Source organism: Nothobranchius furzeri, unplaced genomic scaffold (assembly GCF_043380555.1).
Source record: "Nothobranchius furzeri strain GRZ-AD unplaced genomic scaffold, NfurGRZ-RIMD1 Scf120, whole genome shotgun sequence".
Classification (NCBI taxonomy): domain Eukaryota; kingdom Metazoa; phylum Chordata; class Actinopteri; order Cyprinodontiformes; family Nothobranchiidae; genus Nothobranchius; species Nothobranchius furzeri.
Window position 1 is genome coordinate 52,501 of NW_027223136.1, and position 12,384 is coordinate 64,884.

The window sequence follows — 12,384 nt, forward strand, 5'->3', positions numbered from 1 at the left end:
TGGGAGAAGGCTGCGGGGATGGGGGAGCCTGATCCTGGGTGCGATGGTGTTGAGTGTGGGTGGGAGAAGGCTGCGGGGCTGGGGGAGCCTGATGCTGGGTGTGATGGTGTTGAGTGAGGGTGGGAGAAGTCTTCGGGGATGGTGGAGCCTGATCCTGGGTTCGGTGGTGTTGAGTGTGGGTGGGAGAAGGCTGCGGGCATGGGGATGCCTGATGAGCCTGGATGTGATGCTGGTGAGAGAGGGGACAGGGCAGAGGCCGGCTGGACGTGCAGCGGGCAGGGGGAAACTTGAGCCTGGGTGGGTGGTTGTGCATCCAGGGCGGGCAGGGAGAGGTGAGACGTGGGCCTGGGCTGGTCGTCAGCGGTTCACCACAGGCAGCTGGTGGCGGTGTGGCTGAGCAGAAGCCTCCAGCAGGTGATGGCGGGGTGGGGGAGCAGCAGCCAGCCTCAAGCAGCCAGCCTCCAGCTGCTGATGGTGGGGTGGAGGAACAGAAGCCTCCAGCTGGTGATGTCAGGGTGGAGGAGCAGCAGCCAGCCTCCAACGGCTGATGGTGGGGTGGAGGAGCTGCAGCCAGCCTCCAGCAGCTGATGGCGGGGTGCAGGAGCAGCAGCCAGCCTCCAGCTGGTGATGGCGGGGTGAAGGAGCTGCAGCCAGCCACCAGCAGCTGATGGCGGGGTGCAGGAGCAGCAGCCAGCCACCAGCAGCTGATGGCGGGGTGGAGGAGCTGCAGCCAGCGTCCAGCAGCTGATGGTTGGGTGGTGGAGGAGCAGCAGCCAGCCTCCAGCAGCTGCTGGCGGGGTGCAGGAGCAGCAGCCAGCCTCCAGCAGCTGGTGGCGGGGTGGAGGAGCAGAAGCCAGCCTCCAGCAGCTGATGGCGGGGTGCAGGAGCAGAAGCCAGCCTCCAGCTGGTGATGGCGGGGTGAAGGAGCTGCAGCCAGCCTCCAGCAGCCAGCCTCCAGCTGGTGATGGCGGGGCGGAGGAGCAGGCAGCCTCCATCAGCTGATGGCGGGGTGTAGGAGCAGCAGCCAGCCTCCAGCTGGTGATGGCGGGGAGGAGGAGCAGCAGCAGCCAGCCTCCAGCAGCCAGCCAGCCTCCAGCAGCTGATGGCGGTGTGTGGGAGCAGCAGCCAGCCTCCAGCGGCCAGCCAGCCTCCAGCAGCTGATGGCGGGGTGGAGGAGCTGCAGCCAGCGTCCATCAGCTGATGGCGGGGTGGAAGAGCAGCAGGCAGCCTCCAGCTGGTGATGGCGGGGTGGAGGAGCTGCAGCCAGCGTCCAGCAGCTGATGGCGGGGTGCAGGAGCAGCAGCCAGCCTCCAGCAGCTGATGGCGGGGTGGAGGAGCTGCAGCCAGCCTCCAGCAGCCAGCCTCCAGCTAGTGATGGCGGGGTGGAGAAGCAGGCAGCCTCCGTCAGCTGATGGCGGGGTGGAGGAGCAGAAGCCAGCCTCCAGCAGCTGATGGCGGGGTGCAGGAGCTGCAGCCAGCGTCCAGCAGCTGATGGTGGGGTGGAGGAGCTGCAGCCAGCCTCCAGCAGCCAGCCTCCAGCTAGTGATGGCGGGGTGGAGAAGCAGGCAGCCTCCGTCAGCTGATGGCGGGGTGGAGGAGCAGAAGCCAGCCTCCAGCAGCTGATGGCGGGGTGCAGGAGCTGCAGCCAGCGTCCAGCAGCTGATGGTGGGGTGGAGGAGCTGCAGCCAGCGTCCAGCAGCTGATGGTGGGGTGGAGGAGCTGCAGCCAGCCTCCAGCAGCCAGCCTCCAGCAGCTGATGGCGGGGTGCAGGAGCAGCAGCCAGCCTCCAGCAGCTGATGGCGGGGTGCAGGAGCAGCAGGCAGCCTCCAGCAGCTGATGGCGGGGTGGAGGAGCAGAAGCCAGCCTCCAGCAGCTGATGGCGGGGTGCAGGAGCTGCAGCCAGCGTCCAGCAGCTGATGGTGGGGTGGAGGAGCTGCAGCCAGCGTCCAGCAGCTGATGGTTGGGTGGAGGAGCAGCAGCCAGCCTCCAGCAGCCAGCCTCCAGCTAGTGATGGCGGGGTGGAGAAGCAGGCAGCCTCCATCAGCTGATGGCGGGGTGGAGGAGCAGAAGCCAGCCTCCAGCTGGTGATGGCGGGGTGCAGGAGCTGCAGGCAGCCTCCAGCAGCTGATGGCGGGGTGCAGGAGCTGCAGGCAGCCTCCAGCAGCTGATGGCGGGGTGGAGGAGCTGCAGCCAGCGTCCAGCAGCTGATGGTGGGGTGGAGGAGCTGCAGCCAGCGTCCAGCAGCTGATGGTTGGGTGGAGGAGCAGCAGCCAGCCTCCAGCAGCTGATGGCGGGGTGCAGGAGCAGCAGCCAGCCTCCAGCAGCTGATGGCGGGGTGGAGGAGCTGCAGCCAGCCTCCAGCAGCCAGCCTCCAGCTAGTGATGGCGGGGTGGAGAAGCAGGCAGCCTCCATCAGCTGATGGCGGGGTGGAGGAGCAGAAGCCAGCCTCCAGCTGGTGATGGCGGGGTGCAGGAGCTGCAGGCAGCCTCCAGCAGCTGATGGCGGGGTGGAGGAGCTGCAGCCAGCCTCCAGCAGCCAGCCTCCAGCTAGTGATGGCGGGGTGGAGAAGCAGGCAGCCTCCATCAGCTGATGGCGGGGTGGAGGAGCAGAAGCCAGCCTCCAGCAGCTGATGGCGGGGTGCAGGAGGTGCAGGCAGCCTCCAGCAGCTGATGGCGGGGTGCAGGAGCAGCAGGCAGCCTCCAGCAGCTGATGGCGGGGTGCAGGAGCTGCAACCAGCCTCCAGCTGGTGATGGCGGGGTGGAGGAGCTGCAGCCAGCCTCCAGCAGCCAGCCCCCAGCAGCTGATGGCGGGGTGGAGGAGCAGAAGCCAGCCTCCAGCAGCTGATGGTGGGGTGCAGGAGCTGCAGCCAGCCTCCAGCAGCCAGCCTCCAGCTGGTGATGGCGGGGTGGAGGAGCAGCAGCAGACAGCCTCCAGCAGCCAGCCAGCCTCCAGGAGCTGATGGCGGTGTGTGGGAGCAGCAGCCAGCCTCCAGCGTTCAGCCAGCATCCATCAGCTGATGGCGGTGTGAAGGAGCTGCAGCCAGCCTCCAGCAGGTCATGGTGGGGTGGAGGAGCAGCAGCCAGCCTCCAGCAGCTGATGGCGGGTTGCAGGAGCTGCAGCCAGCCTCCAGCAAATGATGGCGGGGTGCAGGAGCTGCAGGCAGCCTCCAGCAGCTGATGGCGGGGTGCAGGAGCAGCAGGCAGCCTCCAGCTGCTGATGACGGGGTGCAGGAGCTGCAACCAGCCTCCAGCTGGTGATGGTGGGGTGGAGGAGCTGCAGCCAGCCTCGAACAGCTGATGGCAGGGTGCAGGAGCAGCAGCCAGCCTCCAGCAGCTGATGGCGGGGCGCAGGAGCTGCAGGCAGCCTCCAGCAGCTGATGGCGGGGTGCAGGAGCAGCAGCCAGCCTCCAGCTGGTGATGGCGGGGTGAAGGAGCTGCAGCCAGCCACCAGCAGCTGATGGCGGGGTGAAGGAGCTGCAGCCAGCCACCAGCAGCTGATGGCGGGGTGGAGGAGCTGCAGCCAGCGTCCAGCAGCTGATGGTTGGGTGGTGGAGGAGCAGCAGCCAGCCTCCAGCAGCTGATGGCGGGGTGCAGGAGCAGCAGCCAGCGTCCAGCAGCTGATGGTTGGGTGGAGGAGCAGCAGCCAGCCTCCAGCAGCTGCTGGCGGGGTGCAGGAGCAGCAGCCAGCCTCCAGCAGCTGATGGCGGGGTGCAGGAGCTGCAGGCAGCCTCCAGCAGCTGATGGCGGTGTGCAGGAGCTGCAGCCAGCCTCCAGCAGCTGATGGCGGGGTGCAGGGGCTGCAGGCAGCCTCCAGCAGCTGATGGCGGGGTGCAGGAGCTGCAACCAGCCTCCAGCTGGTGATGGCGGGGTGGAGGAGCAGCAGCCAGCCTCCAGCAGCCAGCCTCCAGCTGCTGATGGCGGGGTGGAGGAACAGAAGCCTCCAGCAGCTGATGGCAGGGTGCAGGAGCAGCAGCCAGCCTCCAGCTGGTGATGGCGGGGTGGAGGAGCTGAAACCTGGGTCGGACCTGGTCTGCAGCAGGGCCCATTACCACTCAGAAGCTGATGGCAGTGTGTGTTTAGGTCCCTGCGGGGTGGATGAGCTGAAACCTGGGTCAGACTTGGTGTGCAGCAGGGCTCAGCACCCTCCAGAAGCCGATGACAGTGTGTCTTTAACTCCCTGCCTGGTGGGAGAGCTGAAAGCTGGGTCGGACCTGGTCTTTAGCAGAGCTCAGCAGCCTCCAGAAGCTGATGGCAGTGTGTGTTTCATCCCCTGCGGGGTGGGAGAGCTGAAACGTGGGTCGGACCTGGTCTGCAGCAGGGCCCATCACCATCCAGAAGCTGACGGCGGTGTGTGTTTAAGTCCCTGCGGGGTGGGAGAGCCATAACCTGGGTCGGACCTGGTCTGCAGCAGAGCTCAGCAGCCTCCAGAACCTGATGGCAGTGTGTCTTTAATCCACTGCGGGGTGCAGGAGCTGAAACCTGGGTCGGACCTGGTCTGCAGCAGGGCTCAGCAGCCAGCAGAAGGTGACGGCAGTGTGTGTTTAGTTCCCTGCGGGGTGCAGGAGCTGAAACCTGGGTCGGACCTGGTCTGCAGCAGAGCTCAGCAGCCAGCAGAAGGTGATGGCAGTGTGTGTTTAAGTCCCTGCCTGGTGGGAGAGCTGAAACCTGGGTCGGACCTGGTCTATAGAAGAGCTCAGCAGCCTCCAGAAGCTGATGGCAGTGTGTGTGTTTTGGTCCCTGCGGGGTGCAGGAGCAGGAACCCGGGTCGGACCTGGTCTATAGCGGAGCTCAGCAGCCTCCAGCAGCTGATGGCAGTGTGTGTTTAATTCCCTGCCTGGTGGGAGAGCTGTAACCCGGGTCGGACTTGGTCTGCAGCAGGGCCCATCACCATCCAGAAGCTGATGGCAGTGTGTCTTTAATTCCCTGCGGGGTGGAGGAGCAGAAACCTGGGTCGGACCTGGTCTATAGCAGAGCTCAGCAGCCTCCAGAAGCTGATGGCAGTGTGTGTTCAAGTCCCTGCGGGGTGGGAGAGCTGAAACCTGGGTCGGACCTGGTCTATAGAAGAGCTCAGCAGCCTCCAGCAGCTGATGGCAGTGTGTGTTTAAGTCCCTGCGGGGTGGGAGAGCTATATCCCGGGTCGGACCTGGTCTATAGCAGAGCTCAGCAGCCTCCAGCAGCTGATGGCAGTGTGTGTTTAAGTCCCTGCGGGGTGGGAGAGCTGAAACCTCGGTCGGACCTGGTCTATGGCAGAGCTCAGCAGCCTCCAGAAGCTGATGGCAGCGTGCCTCTAAGTCCCTGCCTGGTGGGAGAGCTGAAACCTGGGTCGGACATGGTCTGCAGCAGGGCTCGGCAGCCTCCAGCAGCTGATGGCAGTGTGTCTTTAAGTCCCTGCCTGGTGGGAGAGCTGAAACCTGGGTCGGACCTGGTCTATAGCAGAGCTCAGCAGCCTCCAGCAGCTGATGGCAGTGTGTGTTTAAGTCCCTGCCTGGTGTGAGAGCTGAAACCTGGGTCGGACCTGGTCTATAGAAGAGCTCAGCAGCCTCCAGCAGCTGATGGCAGTGTGTCTTTAAGTCACTGCCTGGTGGGAGAGCTGAAACCTGGGTCGGACCTGGTCTATAGTAGAGCTCAGCAGCCTCCAGCAGCTGATTGCAGTGTGTGTTTAAGTCCCTGCCTGGTGGGAGAGCTGATATCCGGGTCGGACCTGGTCCACAGCAGGGCCCATCACCCTCCAGAAGCTGGTGGCAGTGTGTGTTTAAGTCCCTGCGGGGTGCAGGAGCAGAAACCTGGGTGGGACCTGGTCTGCAGCAGAGCTCGGCAGCCTCCAGCAGCTGATGGCAGTGAGTGTTTAAGTCCCTGCGGGGTGGGAGAGCTATATCCCGGGTCAGACCTGGTCTAAAGCAGGGCCCATCACCCTCCAGAAGCTGGTGGCAGTGTGTGTTTAAGTCCCTGCGGGGTGGAGGAGCAGAAACCTGGGTCGGACCCGGTCTACAGCAGAGCTCAGCAGCCCCCAGAAGCTGATGGCAGTGTGTGTGTGTGTGTGTGTGTTTAAGTCTCTGCCTGGTTGGAGAGCCGATACCTGGGTCGGACCTGGTCTGCAGCAGGGCTCAGCAGCCTCCAGAAGCTGATGGCAGTGTGTCTTTCATTCCCTGCGGGGTGCAGGAGCAGAAACCTGGGTCGGACCTGGTCTATAGCGGAGCTCAGCAGCCTCCAGCAGCTGATGGCAGTGTGTGTGTTAAAGACCCTGCGGGGTGGGAGAGCTGAAACCTGGGTCGGACCTGGTCTGCAGCAGGGCTCAGCAGCCCCCAGAAGCTGATGGCTGTGTGTGTTTAAGTCCCTGCGGGGTGGGAGAGCTGAAACCTGGGTCGGACCTGGCCCGCAGCAGGGCCCATCACCCTCCAGAAGCTGATGGCGGTGTGGGTTTAAGTCCCTGCGGGGTTGAGGAGCTGAAACCTGGGTCGGACCTGGTCTGCAGCAGGGCCCATCACCATCCAGAAGCTGATGGCTGTGTGTGTTTAAGTCCCAGGGGGGTGGGAGAGCCATAACCTGGGTCGGACCTGGTCTGCAGCAGGGCTCAGCAGCCTCCAGTTGCAGATGGCAGTGTGTGTTTAGTTCCCTGCGGGGTGCAGGAGCTGAAACCTGGGTCGGACCTGGTCTATAGCAGAGCTCAGCAGCCTCCAGAAGCTGATGGCAGTGTGTCTTCAATTCCCTGCGGGGTGCAGGAGCTGATACCTGGGTCGGACCTGGTCTGCAGCAGGGCCCATCACCATCCAGACGCTGATGGCAGTGTGTGTTTAAGTCCTAGTGGGCTGCAGGAGCTGAAACCTGGGTCGGACCTGCTCTATAGTAGAGCTCAGCAGCCTCCAGAAGCTGATGGCAGTGTGTCTTTAAGTCCCTGCGGGGTGGGATAGCTGAAACCTGGGTCGGACCTGGTCTGCAGCAGGGCCCATCACCATCCAGACGCTGATGGCAGTGTGTGTTTAAGTCCTAGTGGGCTGCAGGAGCTGAAACCTGGGTCGGACCTGCTCTATAGTAGAGCTCAGCAGCCTCCAGAAGCTGATGGCAGTGTGTCTTTAAGTCCCTGCGGGGTGGGATAGCTGAAACCTGGGTCGGACCTGGTCTGCAGCAGGGCCCATCACCCTCCAGAAGCTGTTGGCAGTGTGTCTTCCATTCCTAGTGGGGCAGGGGAGCAAAGACCTGGGCAGAGGAGCGCCTGTCTGCATCCGATCCGGCCCCTCAGCAGCCCGCCGTGAGCCTTAGAGAACCCCCCCCCCCCCCCAGCGGGCTCCAGGAACCGGGCCCTGCGTCGGACCCAGCTCAGTAAGGCCCTCCCTCGGGCCCTGCAGCAGGTGGCCCCGTCTATGCAGTCGAAAACCCCGCGAAAATCGGTGTAGAAACGCCCGAGAGGCGTGGTGCGGTTCCCCCGGCCGGTACCGGGTCCGGACCGGTCCGGAAGTCCACCCAGAACACTGCCTGGGGCTTCTGGGCGGCTCCCCAGGCGCAGGCAGTCGAAAACCGCGTGAAAATCGGTTCAGAATTGACAAAACGGCGACCTCGTCGCTCCAAAAACTAAGTCCAAACTAAGCCTTTCGCTTATCGCTTAACGCTTAAGGCGGTCGGCCTTATGGCCAGTAAATGAAAAGTGCCTGCGCCCCTGGAGGTTTTGGAAGGTGCGAGCGATGACCATGCTCGGGTTAGTAGGTGAGGCCATCGGAAAACCAGCGTGAGTTGGCGGGTTTGGGTGGCAATCTATTCCAGGCAGAGTCGACTATCTCTGGGCATCAATTTTGGGATTTTTCCGGCTCTGGTTCTGGGAGAAACGCAGGGGCAAAGTGCACGAGCCGCGGCCGATTTTGGTGGCCTGTCCCTGGGCACAAAGTCTGAGGAGTGTGGGCCTGGTTCTCCGAAAAATACCAGTCTGCTGGAGCTCACTCCCATGGCTCCAGGGGGCACGGCACACCCCCCGGTAGCCGACCAAAGTGCTCTACTCGGGCCAGACTCGGACCCACGACCCGGGGTGAGAACCACAACTACTGGTCATCCTTTTGACCTCCAGGGGGCGCGGCAGAGCCTCCCCAGTCCGACGCAAGTGCCCCACTTGGGCCATACTCAGACCCACGGCCCGGGGCGAGAACCACAACTACTGGTCATCCTTTAGACCTCCAGGGGGCCCGGCACAGCCTCCCTAGACCGACACAAGTGCTCCACTTGGGCTGTACTCTGACCCAAGTCCCGGTGCGAGAACCACAACTACTGGTCATCCTTTAGACCTCCAGGGGGCCCGGCACAGCCTCCCTAGGCCGACACAAGTGCTCCACTTGGGCTATACTCTGACCCAAGTCCCGGGGCGAGAACCACAACTACTGGTCATCCTTTTGACCTCATGGTCATCCTTTAGATCTCCAGGGGGCCCGGCACAGCCTCCCTAGGCCGACACAAGTGCTCCACTTGGGCTATACTCTGACCCAAGTCCCGGGGCGAGAACCACAACTACTGGTCATCCTTTAGACCTCCAGGGGGCACGGCACACCCCCCGGTAGCCGACCAAAGTGCTCTACTCGGGCCAGACTCGGACCCACGACCCGGGGTGAGAACCACAACTACTGGTCATCCTTTAGACCTCCAGGGGGCCCGGCACAGCCTCCCTAGTCCGACACAAGTGCTCCACTTGGGCTATACTCTGACCCAAGTCCCGGGGCGAGAACCACAACTACTGGTCATCCTTTAGACCTCCAGGGGGACCGGCACAGCCTCCCTAGACCGACACAAGTGCACCACTTGGGCCATACTCTGACCCAAGTCCCGGGGCGAGAACCACAACTACTGGTCATCCTTTTGACCTCATGGTCATCCTTTAGACCTCAAGGGGGCACGGCAGAGCCTCCCTAGTCCGACACAAGTGTCCCACTTGGGCTATACTATGACCCAAGTCCCGGGGCGAGAACCACAACTACTGGTCATCCTTTAGACCTCAAGGGGGCACGGCAGAGCCTCCCTAGTCCGACACAAGTGTCCCACTTGGGCCATACTCAGACCCACGGCCCGGGGCGAGAACCACAACTACTGGTCATCCTTTAGACCTCCAGGGGGCCCGGCACAGCCTCCCTAGTCCGACGCAAGTGCTCCACTTGGGCTGTACTCTGACCCAAGTCCCGGGGCGAGAACCACAACTAATGGTCATCCTTTAGACCTCCAGGGGGCACGGCACAGCCTCCCTAGTCCGACACAAGTGCTCCACTTGGGCTATACTCTGACCCAAGTCCCGGGGCGAGAACCACAACTACTGGTCATCCTTTAGACCTCCAGGGGGCACGGCAGAGCCTCCCTAGTCCGACACAAGTGTCCCACTTGGGCTATTCTCTGACCCAAGTCCCGGGGCGAGAACCACAACTACTGGTCATCCTTTAGACCTCCAGGGGGCACGACACAGCCTCCCTAGTCCGACCCAAGTGCTCCACTTGGGCTATACTATGACCCAAGTCCCGGGGCGAGAACCACAACTACTGGTCATCCTTTAGACCTCCAGGGGGCACGGCACAGCCTCCCTAGTCCGACACAAGTGCTCCACTTGGGCTATACTCTGACCCAAGTCCCGGGGCGAGAACCACAACTACTGGTCATCCTTTAGACCTCCAGGGGGCACGGCACAGCCTCCCTAGTCCGACACAAGTGCTCCACTTGGGCTATACTCTGACCCAAGTCCCGGGGCGAGAACCACAACTACTGGTCATCCTTTTGACCTCATGGTCATCCTTTAGACCTCCAGGGGGCCCGGCACAGCCTCCCTAGGCCGACACAAGTGCTCCACTTGGGCTATACTCTGACCCAAGTCCCGGGGCGAGAACCACAACTACTGGTCATCCTTTAGACCTCCAGGGGGCACGGCACAGCCTCCCTAGTCCGACACAAGTGCTCCACTTGGGCTATACTCTGACCCAAGTCCCGGGGCGAGAACCACAACTACTGGTCATCCTTTTGACCTCATGGTCATCCTTTAGACCTCCAGGGGGCCCGGCACAGCCTCCCTAGACCGACACAAGTGCTCCACTTGGGCTGTACTCTGACCCAAGTCCCGGTGCGAGAACCACAACTACTGGTCATCCTTTAGACCTCCAGGGGGCCCGGCACAGCCTCCCTAGGCCGACACAAGTGCTCCACTTGGGCTATACTCTGACCCAAGTCCCGGGGCGAGAACCACAACTACTGGTCATCCTTTTGACCTCATGGTCATCCTTTAGATCTCCAGGGGGCCCGGCACAGCCTCCCTAGGCCGACACAAGTGCTCCACTTGGGCTATACTCTGACCCAAGTCCCGGGGCGAGAACCACAACTACTGGTCATCCTTTAGACCTCCAGGGGGCACGGCACACCCCCCGGTAGCCGACCAAAGTGCTCTACTCGGGCCAGACTCGGACCCACGACCCGGGGTGAGAACCACAACTACTGGTCATCCTTTAGACCTCCAGGGGGCCCGGCACAGCCTCCCTAGTCCGACACAAGTGCTCCACTTGGGCTATACTCTGACCCAAGTCCCGGGGCGAGAACCACAACTACTGGTCATCCTTTAGACCTCCAGGGGGACCGGCACAGCCTCCCTAGACCGACACAAGTGCACCACTTGGGCCATACTCTGACCCAAGTCCCGGGGCGAGAACCACAACTACTGGTCATCCTTTTGACCTCATGGTCATCCTTTAGACCTCAAGGGGGCACGGCAGAGCCTCCCTAGTCCGACACAAGTGTCCCACTTGGGCTATACTATGACCCAAGTCCCGGGGCGAGAACCACAACTACTGGTCATCCTTTAGACCTCAAGGGGGCACGGCAGAGCCTCCCTAGTCCGACACAAGTGTCCCACTTGGGCCATACTCAGACCCACGGCCCGGGGCGAGAACCACAACTACTGGTCATCCTTTAGACCTCCAGGGGGCCCGGCACAGCCTCCCTAGTCCGACGCAAGTGCTCCACTTGGGCTGTACTCTGACCCAAGTCCCGGGGCGAGAACCACAACTAATGGTCATCCTTTAGACCTCCAGGGGGCACGGCACAGCCTCCCTAGTCCGACACAAGTGCTCCACTTGGGCTATACTCTGACCCAAGTCCCGGGGCGAGAACCACAATACTGGTCATCCTTTAGACCTCCAGGGGGCACGGCAGAGCCTCCCTAGTCCGACACAAGTGTCCCACTTGGGCTATTCTCTGACCCAAGTCCCGGGGCGAGAACCACAACTACTGGTCATCCTTTAGACCTCCAGGGGGCACGACACAGCCTCCCTAGTCCGACCCAAGTGCTCCACTTGGGCTATACTATGACCCAAGTCCCGGGGCGAGAACCACAACTACTGGTCATCCTTTAGACCTCCAGGGGGCACGGCAGAGCCTCCCTAGTCCGACACAAGTGTCCCACTTGGGCTATTCTCTGACCCAAGTCCCGGGGCGAGAACCACAACTACTGGTCATCCTTTAGACCTCCAGGGGGCACGACACAGCCTCCCTAGTCCGACCCAAGTGCTCCACTTGGGCTATACTATGACCCAAGTCCCGGGGCGAGAACCACAACTACTGGTCATCCTTTAGACCTCCAGGGGCACGGCACAGCCTCCCTAGTCCGACACAAGTGCTCCACTTGGGCTATACTCTGACCCAAGTCCCGGGGCGAGAACCACAACTACTGGTCATCCTTTAGACCTCCAGGGGGCACGGCACAGCCTCCCTAGTCCGACACAAGTGCTCCACTTGGGCTATACTCTGACCCAAGTCCCGGGGCGAGAACCACAACTACTGGTCATCCTTTTGACCTCATGGTCATCCTTTAGACCTCCAGGGGGCCCGGCACAGCCTCCCTAGGCCGACACAAGTGCTCCACTTGGGCTATACTCTGACCCAAGTCCCGGGGCGAGAACCACAACTACTGGTCATCCTTTAGACCTCCAGGGGGCACGGCACAGCCTCCCTAGTCCGACACAAGTGCTCCACTTCGGCTGTACTCTGACCCAAGTCCCGGGGCGAGAACCACAACTAATGGTCATCCTTTAGACCTCCATGGCAACAGGGGGATGTCAGACCCCAGCTCATCCCAGGTTGATGCCTCAATAGTAGCTTAGGGTCACGGCAGTCCCACCGTGATCCACCCTCTTGTCCTCTCTCCACAGGATGACCAGAGTGTCGTGTTTATTTTCAAAGTGTCCTCGTAGGATGACCATGAGTGCAGGAAAATTTTCAAAGTCCCTCTGTCGGATGACCATGAGTGCAGAAAAAATTTCAAAGTCCCCCCTTGGGATTACCAGACGTTCGAGATTTCGGCTGAAAAATTTTCAAAGTGCTGCCGAGAGCCTGCGCTAGTTGCTTAAGGCTTGAGGAGATCCGCCTTATGGTAAGTAAACGAAAA